Below are 24,049 nucleotides of genomic sequence, written 5' to 3'. Positions count from 1 at the left end.
TTGGGCTCTATGTGTGTGTGTGTGTGTGTGTGTGTGTGTGTGTGTGTGTGTGTGTGTGTGTGTGTGTGTGTGTGTGTGTGTGTGTGTGTGTGTGTGCTTCACCAAGAGGTTGCAGGGTGGAGCTAAGCTCCTAGTCCCGCCTTCCATACGCTCTCAGGTTAATGGAAACTCCCAGAATGTTCACTAGTGAGTCCCATTCTTCAACGACTTTTCTAATTGTAGTGGCTGTGGAATGTGCATCTAATGCAGCTGCCGTCGTTGGATTACTGTTGAGTTTGATGCGCAGGGCTTCAGTAGCTTCACATTCCAGTAAGTAGTGCAATAGTGGCGCCTCTGCTTCTGTTCCACAGATATGACACTCTTTAACTATTGAGTTTATTACCTCCCAGCAGCACTTGTAACAAAGTCTGAGTCTGTGTAGCTTTCTGTGTTCCTTTTTAATCTTATATGTTGTTAAGTCCTCCCTTATACCTTCTTTCTTTAGGTATAATGAGGTCCTGGTCTTCCAGTCTTTCCTCATGGCTCAATCCCTTCAGCTCTGGAACGGGCCTCGTTGCATATCGTTGGACCTTTTCTAGTTTTCCCACGTCATTTTTCAGGTGAGACTACCATGCTAGAGATGCGTATTCAAGAGCGGGGGTCACCTTTGTCGGGCATAGGGCCCGGGAAACCCTTTGTCCAAGTGTGTGTGTATATGTATACATGTTTACGCCTGCGCATGTGTACGCGTGTGCGTGTGTGTGGCTGTGTGTGCGTACCAGAGCCCCTCCTCTTCCCCCCCCCCCTTTCCCACCCTTTCCCATCCTTCCCATCCTTCTCACGACTAGCCCAACACACGAGAAATAACCCAAGCTTCACCGGCCATATTTCCTCCCATGACTTCTTCACCTTTCCTGTCGGAGCGGAGAATTGCGCTCAACTTTACCCTTCTGTTTTCCTCCCCAATACCAAACGATCGTCCACGAAGCCGTCTATTTAAACTATACCATTTGAAAAAAAAACACAAGCATGAAAATGAAAGATATTTTTAAAGAGCAGGTCAAATCTGCAGTGATATAGATCTTAGTGGAGAAGTTATAAAGCGTTCCCTTCACGAGTCGCTGGTGTGATTTGGACTTAAGTCGAGCCGGAGGTGATCCTCCATATGTTGTTTAAGATTCAACTTCTAGGAACGAAAAGTTCCAAGCAGCACGGGCTATGGTGAGCCCGTAGTGGACTTACCTGGCACAGGAGTGGGGGCTGTTGGATCCTCCAAAGATACAGTGTTCTTATATTTTGATCTGACTTGGGAGCCAAGGGCTGGAATTCCTTGTTGATTTGGCGGAAAAGGTGATATTGGCAGGGGGGACGAGCCTTGGACCCCGGTCTGGAAAGTGGGGGTGACGCCAGCAGATGTTATGTACAATATGGTAATGGGGGAGGGGGGGGGGGATGGAGGATTGTCCCTGCAGCAGGGGAAGGGGTTGGGGAGGTAGGGGTGGGTGGTAGGGGAAGAAGAAGGGGGGGGGGGGGTGGTGGTAGGGGCAGACTTGCCACACCCTCTTCCAACACCTTGGTCCCTCGGGTCCTTCAAGGTGTGGTCTGGACGTTGTATGCTGAAAATTGTTGTTTGCGGATTTTTCTTTGTATCTGCCCGTGTCTCTCTCTCTCTCTCTCTCTCTCTCTCTCTCTCTCTCTCTCTCTCTCTCTCTCTCTCTCTCTCTCTCTCTCTCTCTCTCTCTCTCTCTCTCTCTCTCTCTCTCTTTATCCTTCACCTTTCACCCCTCACTACTCGCTTTCCACCAGTGAACATTCGTCCTCACTACTCGTGTCTTGTGCCACACTCATCACTCACTACTGACCACTCCTGTAGCACCTCTTCTCATCCCACGACCTCAAGCCTCATACATCACTCATACAGCGTTCCCACTCACTTGACCCACTCATACATGACCCAATCATCCCTTCAATACATCGTCCCCTTCACACCTCATACTTCGTCCCCTCACACTTCATCCCTCATACCTGTCCCCTCTCCCCCCCCCTCACACCTGACCCCTCACCCACTTATACCTCACCCCTCACCCCCCCCTCACCCCTCATCTCCTGGGCTTGGCCGGCTCCGGGACTCATGAGTCAAAGGTTAGAAGAGAAAGTTCACTCTGCGTAAATTTTGTCTGGTGGGAGCAGCTGCTTCCACAACCGTCCACAACTCATTACAACCTTCCAGAACCCACCACAACTCATCACAACCGCCCACAACCCACCACAACTCGGCCCACAACTACCCGCCAAGCCGGATCGAAACAGTTGTATCAAGATGCGGAAGCAAAGGTCACTTTGCTCCTTTGTATGTGTCAGGTCGCAGAACACAGGGAAATATAATCAGTTGTGAATATTACCCGCGGAAGTCAGTGTGTGTGTGGCGAAGGGTGTTTTAAGGGTGACTTTTAAGGGTGACTGTTTTAAGGGTGAAGAGGGCAGTCCTGACCTGCCCCTCTCCATAAAATGAACAGGGATTCCAATGAGTCACTTTTCTGGCATAACTTTTTCCCTCTATATATTTCGTATATATAAACTCCCTCTATATATTTCGTATATATAAACTCCCTCTATATATGTTAATCCCAACGTTGTAAATGACACATGGAAGCCACTAAGCCCTCTTACGTCCAAGGGAATCTTAAGTCCAGGGGAATCTTAAGTCCAGGGGAATCTTAAGTCCAGGGGAATCTTAAGTCCAAGGGGATCTTACGTTTGTGTGAAAGCTGCTGAGTATATTAATCTTGTTATGTTAATTGTTTACTGGAAAGATGTTTGAATGTTGAAATTACTTGATAGATGTATACTGAAGGTGATAGACCAATACGTAGCTGTTTCTTGATAGAAAAAGTTACAGATATTCGCTGCCTCGTTGATATAGGGTTGAGTCAGGGAGACAGCGAGGGGATGAGTAGACATGAGACAGTGTGTTGAGTAATGCGTGGCGGTGAGTAAGAATGCGGACTAGAGTGATTGATAACAGTAAGCAATAACTGTGATATTACAGTGAGTAATATGAATATGCTTCATCACACCTCTACAACATCAACTATTGTTTGCAACAATCCCTATTATGCGTCTGCATGGTCACAATACCTCAGGAACTATAGACTATAGGGAGAATGGGCTGCGCGCTAGTGAAGAGATGTAAGGCAGGAACAAAAAGGGTGTTGCAAACGGGAATAGTACAGATAATGAAGGGAAGGGGACAGGATGAGATAGACAAAGAGGGACAGCGATAGTAGACAGCCACCTGAAGGGGGGTGGTTGAGCGGGGCAGAGCAAACAGGGTAAAGAGGCAGGACATTGAAGGAAAGTCGGCAGGCATTTGTTCAAGACCTTTTTATATATAATATATATATATATATATATATATATATATATATATATATATATATATATATATATATATATATATATATATATATGAAGAGATGGCACTCGAGACCGTTCGGCTACGAGGCCCCTTGTCCTGGAGTCGAGTACATGCTCGAGAATCCACTCAGGTTGAGAACGCACTTATGTACTTAAGTGTTTAATCAGAATTACAGCACCAGGGAGCCGGTCGGCCGAGCGGACAGCACGCTGAACTTGTGATCCTGTGGTCCCAGGTTCGATCCCAGGCACCGGCGAGAAACAATAGGCAGAGTTTCTTTCACTCTATGCCCCTGTTACCTAACAGTAAAATAGGTACCTGGGTGTTAGTCAGCTGTCACGGGCTGCTTCCTGGGGGTGGAGGCCTGGTCGAGGACCGGGCCGCGGGGACACTAAAGCCCCGAAATCATCTCAAGATAACCTCAAGAACCAGGGGTACAGTATTTCTGGAGATTATTGTGTTCTATGGCTGTTGTGTATCGCTGTGATATGGGCGAGCTCCGGCTTTTATATCTGTGTTATATACGAGTTCTAAAACACCTTAACGGTGTTAAGTTTATAAAGTTCATGAACTGACGGTTACACACAGAAATCACAATAGCGTGATGCATCAAATGAACACATTCACAAGGGCCGTGACGAGGATTCGAACCTACGTCTGAGAGCATCCCAGACGCTGCCTTGTGGGTTTGTTCAGTTGACGGTTGTTGGTGGAGCACTAAGTGTATGGATAACCAGGTGGTTGGATCCTTGAGGTTATCTTGAGATGATTTCGGGGCTTTTAGTGGCCCCGCGGCCCGGTCCTCGACCAGGCCTCCACCCCCAGGAAGCAGCCCGTGACAGCTGACTAACACCCAGGTACCTATTTTACTGTTAGGTAACAGGGGCATAGAGTGAAAGAAACTCTGCCTATTGTTTCTCGCCGGTGCCTGGGATCGAACCCGGGACCACAGGATCACAAGTCCAGCGTGCTGTCCGCTCGGCCGTCTAGCTCCCTAACTTGATAAATAGGATCAATAGAAGATGGGGGCCCTAACTTGATAAATAGGATCAATAGAAGATGGGGGCCCTAACTTGATAAATAGGATCAATAGAAGATGGGGGTCCTAACTTGATAAATAGGATCAATAGAAGATGGGGGCCCTAACTTGATAAATAGGATCAATAGAAGATGGGGGCCCTAACTTGATAAATAGGATCAATAGAAGATGGGGGCCCTAACTTGATAAATAGGATCAATAGAAGATGGGGGCCCTAACTTGATAAATAGGATCAATAGAAGATGGGGGCCCTAACTTGGTATATAGGCTCAATATAATATTTCATCATTACTTTCAATGTTAATTCAGAAACGTTTCCAGACACACACACACAATATTTCATCAGACGTTGTTACTGTTCACGCGTAAAGTATTCTCTAAACGCGACATATTATTTCCATGGAGGAAACGCCTTGACTCAAACTCTGTGTTACAGTCTCTGGAAACTGTGTCACAGAACCCCAACAGGCTTCACAGCGGACCAGTCTGTCCTCATAAACAAAGACCCAAAGTCCATTCCCTCCACCCGCTAACCCCCCCATGTTTATGAATGAAAAACGGCTTACTCACGATGACCAGACCACACACTAGAATGTGAAGGGACGACGACGTTTCGGTCCGTCCTGGACCATTCTCAAGGCTTACACACGACTCACGACGTTCGAACACTTCCGGAACAAGTGCTTCACTGACGACTTTTGTTCGAACTAGAAAGCTGTAAATGCTTCACCCATTTACTACATATACAAATAATCGCACGAAGAACCCAAATGAACACTTTACACAAAACCCGCCAAACACACACCGAAACTACGACGTTGGTACAACGTTCGAACAAGTTTTAACACCTCCTAACCAGTTATAACAACCAATATAGCAAGTTGTAACAACGTTCTAATACGTCATAAACACGTTAAGCCAAGGTGTAACAACTTTATTACAAGTTGTAACAAGCGGAAATTAGACACAGTTTCGGTTTGTGTTTCCAGGGAAGGGACGTCCCAAAGAGCCTCGCACAGTCACAAAAATAATATTTGCCTCCCCCCCCCCACTCTTTCGTCCCACTTCTTAAGACCCCCATGGTACGGGGGTCAAGACCCCCCATTGTACTGGGGTCACAAGACGTTCATAGAGTCTTGTACGATGACCACAAGGCTCTATGAAATTAATTTTTGTATTCAGTTTGTATTCTATGAATTTTTGTTTAATTTATTCATTTTTATTTTATTTTCTGTGCAGTTTGTTATGCTCTATTTCGTTTAATTTTATTTCCGCGTATTATAGATTTGATTTATTTATTTATTTATTTATTTATATTCAAGAAGGTACAATGGGTTTGTGAGAATACATTGAATAGTACAGTATTTACAATCTTGTAAAGCCACTATAGTACGCGCAGCGTTTCGGGCAGCTTGGAAAGGATTCATTTTATCGTCCGCTATTTTCCACATGTCCGGTTCGACTCCCTCTCAGACGGGCAGTTCACCCCGACCCTGGTTCACTGTCGGGAACCAATACCACACACACACAGGATAGCTCATTAAGGCTGTGGTTACAACATGGACTCTAATTGACCCCCAGCACCTCTCCTTCCTCCAAACTTTGTGGCAACAATCTGCGTGTCTTGGAGCCGGGTAGGTCAACCCCACAGCCAAACCTCCCACACCGACGCAGGTATGTCAACCCTACAGCCAAACCTCCCACACCGACGGGGGTAGGTCAACCCCACAGCCAAACCTCCCACACCGACGCAGGTAGGTCAACCCCACAGCCAAACCTCCTACACCGACGGGGGTAGTTCAACCCCACAGCCACACCTCCCACACCGACGCAGGTAGGTCAACCCCACAGCCACACCTCCCACACCGACGGGGGTAGGTCAACCCCACATCCAAACCTCCCACACCGACGGGGGTAGATCAACCCCACAGCCAAACCTCCCACACCGACGCAGGTATGTCAACCCCACAGCCACACCTCCCACACCGACGGGGGTAGTTCAACCCCACAGCCAAACCTCCCACACCGACGGGGGTAGTTCAACCCCACAGCCAAACCTCCCACACCGACGGGGGTAGTTCAACCCCACAGCCAAACCTCCCACACCGACGCAGGTATGTCAACCCCACAGCCAAACCTCCCACACCGACGGGGGTAGTTCAACCCCACAGCCAAACCTCCCACACCGACGGGGGTAGTTCAACCCCACAGCCAAACCTCCCACACCGACGGGGGTAGTTCAACCCCACAGCCAAACCTCCCACACCGACGGGGGTAGTTCAACCCCACAGCCAAACCTCCCACACCGACGGGGGTAGTTCAACCCCACAGCCAAACCTCCCACACCGACGGGGGTAGTTCAACCCCACAGCCAAACCTCCCACACCGACGCAGGTAGGTCAACCCCACATCCAAACCTCCCAACATACCGAAAACGCCTTTTTCTCAACAATCTTTACCGGAAACTGAACTTTTAAAATACTGTTTTCGGTGGGTAGTCGTCGAAGTGTCCGTGGAACCCCCCCCCCCCATATACACACCCCCTGAAGGCATGTGTATCAGGGACCGGAGATGGCCAGACCCCCTCTGAGGTTGAGCACACCCCCCCCCCCTCCCCTGCCCCTGAAGCCCCCTACCGTGAATGCCAACTCTTTGCTAATTAGCCGAGGATAGTGATGGATGGGTGGCAAGGGTTGGGGGGGGGCTCCTCATAGCCTAAGAACACACACATTATTTTTAACAAATCGAATCTTATTATTATTTTTCAAGCGTTCATAATTTGTCTGCCTTCACTTTAATATTTTTTTTGTTATATTTGATGATAATATTTTATGTTTTATTGGTGCTTAATGACTTAAATGCATTCGTTAAATTCGTTAATGTCGCGCGTGTGAAATTTTCACTTGGTGTTGGGTAAATATATATTAATCTATGTATGCGTTCATTTTAATTAAGTATTTAGGAAAATGTTACTAATTCAAGCAGAAATGTATAAATATGTTGAGTCGGAGCTAATATTGGTAAAATGGCTCACTGGCTGAGCTGATAGGGGGGGTGTTGACCCCTAGGCTCGACCCTGTGTGTTGACCCCCCACCGGCTTGACCCCTAGGCTGGACCCCCACATACCAACTGCTGTCAAATATTTCCAAATAGGCTGCAAAAGTTTCCCCCGTATCGAAGGGGTTCGACTCCCGCGCGCCGGCGTTCAGTCTTCCTCCGTATGTTTATATATTGACCCCACCCTCTGAGGTCTCCTTCACCGCCACGTGGTGGAACACAGACCTAAAACTTTCTCTTGTAACTACGGTGTTTCGTGCACAATCTCGCACCTCCTTGAGAACGGCCCGGGGGCCAGATTCACAGAGCAGTTACGCAAGTACTTACGAACGTGTACATCTTTCTTTAATCTTTGACGGCTTTGGTTACATTTATTAAACAGTTTGCAAACATGAAAACCTCCCAATCAACTGTTGTTATTGTTATAAACAGCCTTCATTGTGCTTTGGAGCTCATTAACTGTTTAATAATTGTAAACAAAGCCGCCAAAGATTGAGAAAAGATGTACAGGTTCGTAAGTACTTGTGTAACTGCTTCGTGAATCTGGCAATTGTCAGGAAATGTTGCTTTCCCACCGATTCTTCGAAATGATTTTCGAATGAATCGGACTCCTTTTGCTTGGTGTTGAGTCTTCGTATCGACATCACGAATGAACAAATCCACAAGGGCCGTGACGAGGATTCGAACCTGCGTCCGAGAGTATCCCAGACGCTGCCTTAATCGACTGAGCTACGACATGGTGTTAACTGTGAGTAATCACGAATGATATCGAATGACTCTTGAACTTCCTGTACATGGAAGAACTATGCATAGAACATAGAACTGTATATAGAACTATGCTATATAACCTTAGTGTTAGTTCTTTGTTTTGATAATGCATTATGTGTTGTCTTCACTGATAGAAATGAAGGCAGAGAAGAAAATATATGTGAAAAACTCTATTGAAAGACTATTTTTACGCTAAGATCGTTGAAGTTAAATAAAAGTTGACAGTTATTATACCTCGGGCAACGGTTGGGAGGGAGGGAATGATCAGGGGAAAGCGCCAAACCATTACGACTATATAGCACTGGGAAGGGGGTCAGGATAAGGATTTGGAATGGGACGGGGGGGGGGGAAGGAATGGTGCTCCAACCACTTGTGGACGGTCGAGGATTGAACGCCGACCTGCATGCAGCGAGACCGTCGCTCTACCGTCCAGCCCAAGTGTGCAACGGTTGAAGCTAAGTAATGTTCTTAAGGAAGTAATGTTCTTAAAAAATAATGATATAGTTATTAACTTCAATAAAGAATCGCCATATGTTCTCCAATAAATCACATATAGAACAGAGTATATCTTGAGGTTATCTTGAGATGATTTCGGGGCTTTAGTGTCCCCACGGCCCGGTCCTCGACCAGGCCTCCACCCCCAGGAAGCAGCCCGTGACAGCTGACTAACACCCAGGTACCTATTTTACTGCTAGGTAACAGGGGCATAGGGTGAAAGAAACTCTGCCCATTGTTTAGACAACATGTAAATTACCTTTACTAATAATGACAACACTAATAATAATAGTAATAATAAGTAATGGTAATGTCTTCTAAGACTTAATAACAGGATAAAAAAAACACACGCACTTATGTATTTGTGAAATTTATGTAAGCTATTTACACTCAAGTCTTTCGCACTCTCTTGAGTGCTTTGTCAAGATCTGAGTGTGTGGTTTAACGACGAGACTAATCATTAGACGTTGAGATGTAAGTCTGGTCGTTAACCACACACTCAGACCTTGACAAAAGACTTAGGAGAGTGCGAAAGACTTGCTGTAAATTCTTTACATAAATTTCACCAATACATGTGTGGATTTTTATCTAATTACTGATAATAATATATCTATAGTAACAATAATGATAGATATTATTATATCTTAGATAAGCAAAAGATAATTTATATTAACAAATCAAGAGCAAAATAATAAAAATAGTTAATAGTATAATCAAAGTTGTTTTATAGTATAAATAACTTTGCAGCCGAGTGATCTTGATTCTTGATTAGTTTCCCCCTAAAACCTTCACATTATAATAATAGGAGTAATAAGGCTAACTATAATATTCTGAATAACTGGATGATAGAAACAACCTTACTTAATAAAGTATCATAGATCACAACATCATTATACTCACAAGAATATGATTATGAGCAATTAGAGCGATGGAGATTGATAATAAAGTGTGGTTATTAATAGCCCATAACTATATTATTAAGTTTTGAGAGGTGATGCGTTTTCTGTTTTATTATTCAAGGTGTTCGTAAGGGGGAGACTGTGTTGTGTTGAGTCGCGTTAATCGCCTTAAGTAACACAAGAGTGTGTCAGGCAAGACAATTTGTTTTACATCATGAAATATATATATATTTTTAATTTGAATTGGTTTAAATAGGTGTAAAAAATGAGCTCATATATTTTTTTTTCTATCAGTATACTAGCATACACACACACACACCAGCAGACACACACACACACAGGGGGGCCTCGGAGCCTGGTGGATAGCGCGCAGGACTCGTAATTCTGTGGCGCGGGTTCGATTCCCGCACGAGGCAGAAACAAATGGGCAAAGTTTCTTTCACCCTAAGTGCTCCTGTTACCTAGCAGTAAATAGGTACCTGGGAGTTAGTCAGCTGTCACGGGCTGCTTCCTGGGGTGTGTGTGGTGTGGAAAAAAAAAAGAAGTAGTTAGTAAACAGTTGATTGACAGTTGAGAGGCGGGCCGAAAGAGCAAAGCTCAACCCCCGCAAAAACACAACTAGTAAACACACACACACAGCTGTTGGGAGCCGGTGGCCGAGCAGACAGCACGCTGGACACGTAATCCTGTGGTCCCGGGTTCAATCCCAGGCGCCGGCGAGAAACAATGGACAAAGTTTCTTTCACCCTGAATCCCCCGTGTTACCTAGCAGTAAATAGGTACCTGGGAGTTAGACAGCTGTTACGGAGCTGCTTCTTGAGGGTGTGTGTGTGTGTGTGGAGGAAAAAAAATTAGTAGTAGTTAGTAACAGTTGATTGACAGTTGAGAGGCGGGCCGAAAGAGCAAAGCTCAACCCCCGCAAGCACAACTAAGTGAATACAACTAGATGAATACACACACAATGGTTTTTACTACTACTATTATTTCTACTCTTACTATTATTAATGTTATATTCGCATAATATTCACATAATATTCACATAATATTCACATAAGCATTCACATAATATTCACATAAGTATTCACATAATATTCACATAAGTATTCACATAATATTCACATAAGTATTCACATAATATTCACATAAGTATTCACATAATATTCACATAAGTATTCACATAATATTCACATAAGCATTCACATAATATTCACATAAGTATTCACATAATATTCACATAAGTATTCACATAATATTGACAGAGCTGAACACATCTCATCCCACGGGTGTCGGAAGTCAGTCAGTACGGGACATTCCACAATATAATATTCAAGGGAGCACATGTTTTCTCTTTCTGTGTCCAAGATGTGTTACGTAATCTCAATTTTTCGTCGAATGTGTAATTATAACCGGGCCGCGGGGACGCTAAGCCCCGAAATCATCTCAAGATAACCTGAGCTTTTAAAATCTCTCTTATGACCATGTGTGGTTGACTACTCAATAACTCACTATGTACAATACCAGGTCACTTACTTGTCAAAGATGTGTGTATATATATATATATATATATATATATATATATATATATATATATATATATATATATATATATATATATATATATATATATATATATATATATATATATATATATATATATATATATAAAACAAGTGAAGTGGTTCAAATACCTTCGGCTATCACTTCCTTATGTCCGGTCGTGATGGTCAAGCGGATTAAGGCGTCCTGTAGATACCAGTTGCGTTGCTCCTGGCAGAATGGGTTCGAGTCACTTCTGGGGTGTGAGTTTTCAGTTGCATATAGTCCTGGGGACCATTCAGGCTTGTTCGCATACATATATCCTCCAGGACAAATATAAAAAGAATGTTCCTACGATATGGACGCTCCTCGAGGGCCCGTGGATTCTCTCGGGCTGGTATATTCTCTTTAGTAATTCCATCAGATAATTCTTGTAACCATTAAAACCTATTAATTCTCTCCGCGTCTCTCGCTTCGCTTGATGTAGCATTTAAGGGTGATAATTCTCTTGTGATTGGAGCATTGATGAATAGTGATGAATATATGATCATTTTTATCAATGGATTATACTTTTTTTACATTACAAACCTCTGTTTTATCTTTTCTATTAATACTTAACAGGTTCATTTGGTATTGATTTACTTAATAGGTATAATTTTGCTAGTAATTGTTATATTTATGTGAAGACAGGTTTCTTGACAAATCCTTAACGAGGTTGTTGTTAACGACACTAACTACCTTATAAGCCAGGTCTAACGTGAATAACAGGTGACCGGTGAACAGGTGATAACCGTATGTGTTATCTTGGTAAAATAATAAGGTTTGACTAAGGAGCAGCAGTTAGGGCAGCTTAATATATTACAATGGCATCGTAAGTTAAAGATATAATTATTACCTTCAAGGGAGGCAGGATTATGGGTTGTAAACAAGACGATAGCACTGTCTTGACCCCCCACTCACAACACAGCAGTATAGTTAGGTGGCGTAAGGGTCATTTCTCTGGCTTCTTTAAGTGTATCTCTTGCTGTCTACGAGGTAATAAAGAAGCAATGCAGCAATACATGTATCATACAAGGCGGTGACGTCACGGGTCAAGAGAGGTTACTCACTGACCCTCTCACAGTGCCAGAGGTCAAGGGGGTTATACTGCCTGACCTCACTCTGACCTCTCCTATAACCATTTGTTATAACAGTGGTTATAAGATTTATCTTTTTAATATGCTTATGGTTATTGAAGAATCGATGATAATAAACATATACATAATTCAAATTATGGCTTTAGTACATATATTAATTCAATTATAATTCAGAAAACTCAATAAAATCCTTTAGAATTTAGTTTACTGCTATTGCTTTACTCAGCACTAGTGCATAAGTAAGTCCGCGTTAACCTAAGTTAATGAAACAAGTATGAAAGTAAATACAAATGTACGTTAAAAATGAAAGGTACTTAAAATACCTAAGTAGTAACGTGCAGAAAATAAAGTAGCAACTATAGATGTCACTTGAGTAAAGCAATTTGTGTGGTGACATGTTTGTGTCAATAATGGGGGATATATATCTTCCCTCTGGACCTCCCCTTATACCCCCTAACCTGTCATATATCCCCCCTTAATATATGCTATATCCTCCCCCTAATATATTCCCCATTTATGTTTGCTGGTATATCTTTTAACCCCTCGAGATATTCTTTATCTGTTATAATTCTCCTCTGGATATATGCTTCCCTATTTGTAAACTGTTGTTAAGAGTTTACAGTGGTTTACAATTCTCTCTATATAAATTGTAATAAGTGGGTACTATCTCTGGTTGTATGGGGAGGGACCCTCTGCCTCGAAGAAGAGGATATGTCGCACCCAGGGGAGCCTTGTGGGGCTTTCCTTTCGTTTACAGATTTCATTAAGTTATTCGTTTACATAAATATATATATATATATATATATATATATACTTTCTTTTAAACATATTTAGTTGAAAACGAAAGAAAGTTTTAGACTTAGTTTAAGTCTAAATAAACTAGAGACAGATAAAAACAGAAAGTTTTAGATTTAGACACAGGTGCAAACTTAGTACCCAAATGAGCCACAGAGACATTAGAAAGATTTTTTTTCAGTGCCAGAGTAGTTAACAGGATGGAATACATTAAGCAATGATGTGGTGGAGGCTGACTCCATACACAGTTTCAAATGTAGATATGATAGAGCCCAGTAGGCTCAGGAATCTGTACACCAGTTGATTGACAGTTGAGAGGCGGGACCAAAGAGCCGAAACTCAACCTCCCCGCAAGCTCAAGTAGACGAGTACACACACACACACACAGGTAAGGCATGCAGGAGGTAAGAGACAGCTGGCTCCTCGCACCTTAAGACCACTTACACTGCCTTATCCGGAAACTAAGCCACCAGATCTGGCGAGTGAACACCTTGTCTAATCTCCTCCCCAAAGCCAGACAACTCAAGTTTTATAACACCGCCTTTATGATAAGGAGATGAGTATAACACCCAAAGACCATAAGGATAGATACATACATATATACATGTATGTATATATCTTAACAAGTAGATAGAGGTCAAGAGGTCAGTTTGTATTGACCGCCATCTTGCTCCACCTGACCCCCGCGGACGCCTGGCTGGCAGTTTCTCCTTCCCACTCTTTGTTAAACCTTTTTTTTTTTGCTTTGTTATTTACGGTGAAGAGGAGAAAATATTTTAGTGAGCACCTGTGTTTGATTGATTGTTTGTGTCTAAGACGGACCGTCGTGTGCCTCAGAGACCGTAGTGAAGATAACAGCAAGGAGTATCTCCTATATATATATATATATATATATATATATATATATATATATATATATATATATATATATATATATATATATATATAATATATTCGTGGCCGGACGCCTGGGGCTAGCCTCATCAAAAACTTTGAAGGGTGAATGGTCTGGGGGAACGGAAATAAGCTGGTTGGGATTGACCCCCACGTAATTGGTGAAAGGTAGCGATTCCCTAGATTTCTGTACATAATGCATCCAGAGTTTGCCAGTGCAGATCACATGGCTCTGTGTGACTATCCTGTGTGTGATGGGGGACTTTTAGCATCACTTAGCTAGTTCTTGACACACTCTGTACTCCCCTTTACTTAGTCTAGGGCAGTTGCACAAATGCAGATCTACCTAAATGTGTTAGTAAAGAGAGAAAGAGAGAGAAAGAGAGAGAGAGGGAGAGGGAGAGAGAGAGGGAGAGAGAGAGAGAGAGAGAGAGAGAGGGAGAGGGAGAGGGACGAAAGAGACAGAACGAAGCTGTCGCCCAATCACTTGGGCCATCGGGGATCGAACGCCGACCCTGTAATGTGCAATCCCTTAGTTGTACCGACCAGTTCTGATGAACAGTTCAAGTAGAAGGAATTCTTTTGACTGGTATAATGATTTTTTGTTTTAATCATCTTCCACAGCCTCGTATATATGTTATAAGATAAGCAGAAAACGTGTTGTTTCTGAAAGTGAATCACTTCTTTAGGAAACATTTCATAAAGGTGTTATCTTGCAGGATTGTTGCTCAGGGATTCCTGCAGGTGAAACGAGGCAATTGACCTTTCTCTGTCGGTCTGCAAATTAGCTAAAAAAAAAGGGCCATTCGCTATGAATGCAAAATAGCCATAAACTGCTTTTATAAATGTGAGTTTTTTTTTTTATCCTTCCGGATTTGTTGCATCGAAACGTTATCATAGGAATGGTTGCAACGATGCATGGGAATCATGACATTAGTTCCTCCCCCTCCCCCAACCACTTGGGTTGGACGGTAGAGCGACGGTCTCGCTTCATACAGGTCGGCGTTCAATCCCCGACCGTCCAAGTGGTTGGACACCATTCCTAACCTCCCCGTCCCATCCCAAATCCTTATCCTGATCCCTTCCGAGTGCTATATAGTCGCCATGGCTTGGCGCTTTCCCGACAATTCCCTTCCCTTCCCCCCCCCCCCACAAGCGTCCGCCAAGGATGGGGGGGGGGGCGAAAAAAGACTCCTGCAAGCACAACTAGGTGAGCACAAATTGGTGAATACACACACAAACACAAATACACACACACACACACACAAATACACACACACACACACACACACACACACACACACACACACACACACACACACACACACACATACACACACACACACACACACAGAAACGACGTTAGAAAGAACTTTTTCAGTGTCAGAGTAGTTAGCAAATGGAATGCATTAGGAAGTGATGTGGTGGAGGCTGACTCCATTCACAGTTTCAAATGTAGATATGATAGAGCCCAGTAGGCTCAGGAATCTGTACACCAGTTGATTGACGGTTGAGAGGCGGGACCAAAGAGCCAGAGCTCAACCCCCGCGAGCACAATTAGGTGAGTACACACACACACACACATACACACACACACACACACACAATAAAAACACATCAAAGATATATCATATACACTCCATAATTTAAATGGGCAGAAATAAAGTCGTGTACATGGAATTGGTTGGAACCACTTGTTCGTGAGGTGCTACAGATGGAACATATTTCCTGTTATTAACAAGTCGTCTATTTTCTTGGCATACATTCTGAGGCATAGATGTCTATTGAGATATTTAGAAATTGTACAAGACATTGTTATTATGTTACTATATAGATTTGTGAATATTTGCTGGGTTAAGTATCAGATTGTAGCATTGAGTGGATTGGTTATTGTAATTTATTTCCTGTTCTCTCTTCCTCTTCCCCCAATCCTCTCTCTCTCTCTCTCTCTCTCTCTCTCTCTCTCTCTCTCTCTCTCTCTCTCTCTCTCTCTCTCTCTCTCTCTCTCTCTCTCTCTCTCTTTCTCTCCCTCTCTCTCCGTCTCTCTCCGTCTCTCTCTGTCTCTCTCTCTCTCTCTCTCTCTCTCTCTCTCTCTCTCTCTCTCTCTCTCTCTCTCTCTCTCTCTCTCTCTCTCTCTCTCTCTCTCTCTCTCTTTCTCTCCCTCTCTCTCCGTCTCTCTCCGTCTCTCTCTGTCTCTCTCTCTCTCTCTCTCTCTCTCTCTCTCTCTCTCTCTCTCTCTCTCTCTCTCTCTCTCTCTCTCTCTCTCTTCTCTCTCTCTCTCTCTCTCTCTCTCTCTCTCTCTCTCTCTCTCTCTCTCTCTCTCTCTCTCTCTCTCTCTCTCTCTTTCTCTCCCTCTCTCTCTGTCTCTCTCTCTCTCTCTTTCTCTCCCTCTCTCTCTGTCTCTCTCTGTCTCTCTCTCTCTCTCTCTCTCTCTCTCTCTCTCTCTCTCTCTCTCTCTCTCTCTCTCTCTCTCTCTCTCTCTCTCTCTCTCTCTCCCTCTCCCTCCCTCCCCCATCCCCCCCCATCTCTCAGGAAGTGAGGGAACCGCTGAACCTGGCCACTTATCACTCTTATCTTCAACATCACATTAGCCTAAAACATAGATGCCAGATAAGCCGCTGGATCTGCAAGGTTAAGTTAGGATGAACTGGGATAGGCTGAGTTAGGATTGGCTGAGGTAAGCTAGGATAGGCTAGGATAGGCTTGTGAAGGGGGAGGGGGGTGATGTATGATTGTGTGAGGCCTTGAGGAGCTACTTGTTGCTTCCCAAATGGGCAAAATTGGACTGAATTAGTTTGTTTTTACGAAATGAACTGAAATGGGGTTTGCTGTTGACCAGACCACACACTAGAAGTTGAAGGGACGACGACGTTTCGGTCCGTCCTGGACCATTCTCAAGTCGATTGTGATGAGGAGGTAGAGGGGTTTGATGAGGGGTTTGCTGGCTTGTCTGGCCATTTAGGGCAAGGCTGGATGACCAGGTTGGCTTCCTCTGCCCCAACGGAATGAATTTCGTCTTTGCCTGGACATATATCACAGTCTGCGCTTCTTACCTATTCCCCCTTTCAGTGGGTGAGCGATGGCCAGTCGTCACGAAGGTTAGGTTAGGCCACGCCGGGTCTTAGATCATTCCTTGATGTTCCTTTTTCTAGAATGACTCGTACATAACTTTTTGTTTGGGGGTTTTTTGGTCCGCCCTGATGACACAGTTACCTGTTGGGGTTGGCGTGAGGTTCACGTACCCAGGAAGGTGTGCCACAATTTACTCTAGTATACGGCAGTAGAGACACAAGGATTCCGTCATGGGAATTAAGTACACGAGAAAATATATATATATATATCTGTAGTTGACTTATTGGCCCTTTGCCAGGCAGTCCTGTATCCAATTACTTCAACTCGTATATTTTATTTAAGTGATGCGTAACGTGTCTTGATCATGTCTGGTTCGTTGTTACACGTCTGTCATGTCTCGTCCATTTTTACACACCTGTCATGTCTCCTAGTTGTTAAGACCCCTCACACGCTATACTGAGTCATCCACACCTGCGAATAATTTACTCACTTAACCCTTTAGTTTGCTGTTCCTTCTCAGCCATATCCACAGAGTATCTATAGTCAGTTATCTAAACACAAGCCTATTGGCTCCCCAGTCATCCCTTACTATCCACATGATGAACCAGATGGCACAGTACAGTGCCAACTAGCCAGCTCATCACCCACTTCAAGCACCTCATCACTCAACACATTTTGTCATTTCCCACCGAAAATGACACATTTCCCACCGAAAATGACACATTTCCCACCGAAAATGACCCATTTCCTACCGAAAATGACACATTTCCCCCCGAAAATGACACATTTCCCACCGAAAATGACACATTTCCCACCGAAAATGACACACACACACTCACTGGCATATCGGCATTATTGATAGTCTCGGAAGCTATCGAGGCGAGTGAAAAAAATGATATTTTCAGTCATTATTCACCCAAAACAAGAATAGAAAGGAAGTTGTGGTCAAGCCGCGTTTGAGATGACCCCCCGAGGGAGCAGGAGGAGAAGTAGAGGATCTCAACCCTCTTTGCCAGGGAGCCGAAGCCTTTGTTGACCCTTGAAGATGATTAATAGTTCTTATGCACAAAGACTCGCTGGGTTTGTTGTCGTCAGCGAGTATTAATAATCTCGAGGTTAGTGAAATAGCTTCACTAACCTTGCGTCTTATCTCTCCTCCTTCTCGGGGGGTTTTTAGGCCTTTTATATATATATATATATATTCATCTCTTTTTTTATAGATTATGAACTCGTTAATGGCTGATCGAAGGTTATTTAAATTTGTTTTTATTCACGTGAGAGATTGATGGTTGATAGGTAGCGCTGGCGTTGGGGATTTGATGAAGGGGGAACTATCAAGGGTAAGCGCCAAACCTTTACGACTATATTGCACTGGGAAGGGGTCAGGATAAGGATTAGGGATGGGACGGGGGGAAGGAATGGTGCCCTACCATTTGGACGGTCGGGGATTGAACGCCGACCTGCATTAAGCGAGACCGTCGCTATACCGTACAGCCCAAGTGGTTGGACGGGGATCTGGTGAGCTGATGTTGGGGATCTTACAGCACACGAAACATTGGAACAATTCGTCTTTTATAGTAATCAACTGAAAGCTGATTTTGATGTCGACTTTGGAAGCACTTATAATATATTTCGAATGAGATTTCCTCCCTCCATCCACTTGGCCATATTTGGCGTCCAGGGGCCAGATTCACGAAGAAGTTACGCAAACACTTACGAACCTGTACATTTTTTCTCAATCTTTGGCGGCTTTGTTTACAATTATTAAACAATTAATGAGCTCCGAAGCACCAGGAGGCTGTTTATAACAATAAAAACAGTTGATTGGGAAGTTTTCATGCTTGTAAACTGTTTAATAAATGTAACCAAAGCCGTCAAAGATTGAGGAAAGATGTACACGTTCGTAAGTACTTGCGTAACTGCTTCGTGAATCTGGTCCTAGGGCCCCAATAACTGCTGGGTGCAAACAAGAAAGGAACGCTGCCTAATCGTTCCACTCTGTCCAGGCGTCGAACCCGGGTCGTTCTGGCTCACAAGTCGTGCTGGTGCCGCTACGATAGCAATGGGAGTCTGGGGCGGTAGTGATGCTATCCTATCAGTAATTACCTGTCACTACTTACGGAAGAAGCGGGTTGATATCCTGCTCTTGGACCTCGCCTTATAGCATTTGGTACCTGATGCATTCAAATTCTTTTGACGTTCGAGATGTGTGTCGTATTATCTCTTGAAGCTGCAGATGGACGGGGGGCTTTCACTACTTATTCTCTAGTATTTTGTACGATGGTATCATGTCCCCTCTAGGTGGCTCTACCTGGGTGTTAGTCAGCTGTCACGGGATGCTTCCTGGGGGTGGAGGCCTGGTCGAGGACCGGGCCGCGGGGGACACTAAAAGGCCCCGAAATCATCTCAAGATAACCTCAAGATAACCTATGTCTTCTGATCCTACTTTCTATTAATTTGAAGAGGTTGTCCTTGTCCACCTGGTCTAACCCCCTCTCAGTATCTTGTATGCAGTGATCATGTCCCTTCTGTTTCTTCTCCCTTCTCGGTATGTGACACATAGTTCCCTTAACCAATCTTCGTAGCTTCGCCTTCTAGGTTTTTACACTAATCGTATTGCAACCCTTGATGGATAAGCTTGGTTATTGCAGTAGGGGCTCACAGCCTTGGCAGACAGTGGCACTGGATTCAGGAGTATTTCCTTATCACAGAAGTGTTACGTAAGATCTCCTAGTCATATGGTATACTTGTTCGTCTTAATACTTTGCCTTTCGTGTCATGCTGAATACCACCTTGTGATTGTTTCTGAGACTTAAGACCTAGATGATATTACTGCAATAAGACATTATGTGGTTATATAAGGTTGACTGCTGATGTGTCAGGCAGTCAGCCCGGCGTCAGGAAGGCGTCAGCCTGGGTTACCAGTCAGCCCAGCGTCAGGAAGGCGTCAGCCTGGGTTACCAGTCAACCCAGCGTCAGCGAGGCGTCGGGCTGGGTGACCAGTCAGCCCAGCGTCAGCGATGCGTCAGCCACACGCCCAACATCTCCCACCTTGCCGGAATAAGCAAGAGCCGGCCTGGGCGCGATAAGGAATAAATGAGACAAGCGAGCGCGCTATCAGTGGGCTTCCTGCCCCGGGAGTGAGGGCCGTCGATCAAGAGGACCAACGAGGGGTCGTAGTGACGGGCGAGGCGCCGCGGCTCTGCCGAAGAATCCTCATGCATTGCACATGGCAACCAACTGGCTCATAATTACCTTAAAGAGTGACAGTTACGAGGCCATTAACAGGCTAATTGACAAGGCTAAAAGCAGTTACGGCGCTCGTTTACAGGTCGTTTGGAAGTCCTGTGTCCCTCTATCACAGCTTTCGCCCCGACCACGATCCTGGACGCCAGGGAGGATAGCTGCCATATTTCATTTAATAAATTCGTCTGGAGTGCAATTTTGGCGACGAGGAATGTAGGTTTCGACACAGCTTCCCGGCCCCGAGTGAGAGACTGATATGACCGTTGCGTCAAAGGTGGGATATTAACATTTAATTGCCTCTCTATCCACTAGGTGTTCTCTGTAACAGACAATTCTTCATTATGTCCGTTCTTCCTTTAGCGGCGAAGCGGAGACATCGCGTTAAGGGTCCATCTGTCCGCTGGATTGATCAGCGGCTCTTGGACAGTATCGTCCCGTCAAGCGGTCACTGTCCATGCTGAAGCTGTCAACCCGCGCCATAGTTAGTCACACCTGATTACCATGCGGTCATAAGTCAGTGGTTTTATATATTATTCTGACCGGTGATTGGTCGAGAAGGGGGTTCTATCACCTGTGTTTCCATCTGCTGACGCGGTTGTAAATTATTCTCTTCAGGAGCGCATCAGTCGCCTTTGGTTGTTTGGTTGTTATCTTGGGCTGTTTGAATTTTGCCTTCACCTGTTTTACTTTTTGTTTTGATAAGGTGAAGTTATTGTTCTTGAAAATTATTGAACATTGACGCGTGTCATCTGCAAGATGCTTAGGTTGTTGATATATATATATATATATATATATATATATATATATATATATATATATATATATATATATATATATATATATATATATATTTATCATATCATTATCTAAAACATTTGTGGTAAGGCTCGTGGGATGAGACTAGGCCAGATCAGTATCTCTTATCTTTTGATTCCTTCAACAACTTTCAGAATATGTAACAATCGTTCCTCAAAGATGACAGCCGCTGTCAAGTTCTCAACCCGACTCTGAGTGGATGACGACCAAAGAGAGGTAGCCTATTCCTCTTGATGGCATAAGTAATATATTTTGATCGCTTGATAAGCCTTTCTTTGGCATATATGACATATATTGCTCTTCTGTTGTTCCAAAACGCGATTTGACGTCATGAGCTAAAGTCATTTATGGCTGTGATATCTGTACATATGATACTATCTGCCTTCTTTTTTTTAAATTGCGATTTCGATCTCTCCGAACACCCGGGCCATCTTCAGTTGATATCCGGCGCCACAAAGGCTGTATAGGGTTCTAGGGTTCAGAGCCTCGCCACAGTCTTGAACTGTGATCTTGATCTCTTTGTGTGTGTCTGGGTTATTGATATAGCAGAGAATGCAAAATGCTGTCTTAGAAATGTTTAAGTTTATCACTCAGAATGTTCGGTAACATGTTTATTGTTTGTGATCTCTGTCTGTTTCTCTGTCTCTCTCTATGTCTCTCTCTCTCTCTCTCTCTCTCTCTCTCTCTCTCTCTCTCTCTCTCTCTCTCTCTCTCTCTCTCTCTCTCTCTCTCTCTCTCTCTCTCTCTCTCTCTCTCTACTAATACTAATAGAGGGTATAGTATTTATACCTCAATAAACTTATTTCAATTTCAGTGCAGACTTTACAGAGAAGACTGACGCGCTTGATCTAACATGGAGTGCAGGCGAGTCACGTAAAGGTTCAGTTGGGAATGAAATCTTAACAATCATATGTCTGCTCGCTGCTGGAGCTTGTCAAGGTCTTCTGTAATTTTCTGCAGTCTCTGATGGTTTTCGCACTCCTCGTTATCTTTTCGTTATCTGCAGACATTGACATGTACGAGCTCGCTTCCTCGACGGGTAAGTCGTTCGCATAGATTAGGAAGAGTAATGGTCCTAGGACTCAACCTTTAGGGATTCCTACATATCACAACCCTCCATCTCGACCCCCTTTCTGACTAATATATTTTGGTTGGAAACTTGTATTCAAATCATGCCCCCCGTAATTGTGGACATTTTGGATCAAGCGAGAGTCTAAACTGCTGTGGCTGTGTGTGAGAGGGAGAGATCTGTCACATCTCAAGCACCTCGTGTTTAGTGTTGCTTGGCAGATATTTGTTTTATTTTCTACCACAGACGTGGCCAGACATTTACAGTGCTAACCAACATATATACATTTTCTTCTGTCCTCTGTGGATAGAGTTAAGAAATCTGTTAAATATATAGTTCAGTGATTTGTTGAACAATCAACTTCGGGGAGGAACGTGTCCGGGTGTATCAATTATTATTATTAACATCTTTATTAACAAAATTAATTACAATTTTGCTTAATCTGAGGATTTTGATAAAGTCTTATTAAAGTGAGGATAATGGTGGTATTCACTGTCACGCAGGACAGAGGGTCATACATAAGACAATAGGTCTAAACTGTAGGCGGACGTACATATATATCACGGCTACAATCAATGTTTGAATGTATGGATATGTGAAAACAACTTTCTATTGTATCAATTCAGTAATTCAGGTTGTTGGGAGACAGGAGATTTGTACTTAGAGAGGTCACTCTAGGACTCCATATCTGGCCTTCTCCAGCATGACCTTGATGTTACCTTGAGGTGCTTCCGGGGCTTAGCGTCCCCGCGGCCCGGTCGTCGACCAGGCCTCCTGGTTGCTGGCCTGATCAACCAGGCTGTTGGACGCGGCTGCTCGCAGCCTGACGTATGAGTCACAGCCTGGTTGATCAGGTATCCTTTGGAGGTGCTTCTCCAGTTCTCTCTTGAACACTGTGAGGGGTCGGCCAGTTATGTTCCTTATGTGTAGTGGAAGCGTGTTGAACAGTCTCGGGCCTCTGATGTTGATAGTTCTCTCTTGAACACTGTGAGGGGTCGGCCAGTTATGTTCCTTATGTGTAGTGGAAGCGTGTTGAACAGTCTCGGGCCTCTGATGTTGATAGTTCTCTCTTGAACACTGTGAGGGGTCGGCCAGTTATGTTCCTTATGTGTAGTGGAAGCGTGTTGAACAGTCTCGGGCCTCTGATGTTGATAGTTCTCTCTTGAACACTGTGAGGGGTCGGCCAGTTATGTTCCTTATGTGTAGTGGAAGCGTGTTTAATAGTCTCGGGCCTCTGATGTTGATAGTTCTCTCTTGAACACTGTGAGGGGTCGGCCAGTTATGTTCCTTATGTGTAGTGGAAGCGTGTTGAACAGTCTCGGGCCTCTGATGTTGATAGTTCTCTCTTGAACACTGTGAGGGGTCGGCCAGTTATGTTCCTTATGTGTAGTGGAAGCGTGTTGAACAGTCTCGGGCCTCTGATGTTGATAGTTCTCTCTTGAACACTGTGAGGGGTCGGCCAGTTATGTTCCTTATGTGTAGTGGAAGCGTGTTGAACAGTCTCGGGCCTCTGATGTTGATAGTTCTCTCTTGAACACTGTGAGGGGTCGGCCAGTTATGTTCCTTATGTGTAGTGGAAGCGTGTTTAATAGTCTCGGACCTCTGATGTTGATAGTTCTCTCTTGAACACTGTGAGGGGTCGGCCAGTTATGTTCCTTATGTGTAGTGGAAGCGTGTTGAACAGTCTCGGACCTCTGATGTTGATAGTTCTCTCTTGAACACTGTGAGGGGTCGGCCAGTTATGTTCCTTATGTGTAGTGGAAGCGTGTTGAACAGTCTCGGACCTCTGATGTTGATAGTTCTCTCTTGAACACTGTGAGGGGTCGGCC

The sequence above is a fragment of the Procambarus clarkii genome, chromosome 30 (genome assembly GCF_040958095.1).
Source record: "Procambarus clarkii isolate CNS0578487 chromosome 30, FALCON_Pclarkii_2.0, whole genome shotgun sequence".
Taxonomy (NCBI): Eukaryota; Metazoa; Arthropoda; class Malacostraca; order Decapoda; family Cambaridae; genus Procambarus; species Procambarus clarkii.
Note: the sequence above shows the minus strand (reverse complement) of the source record.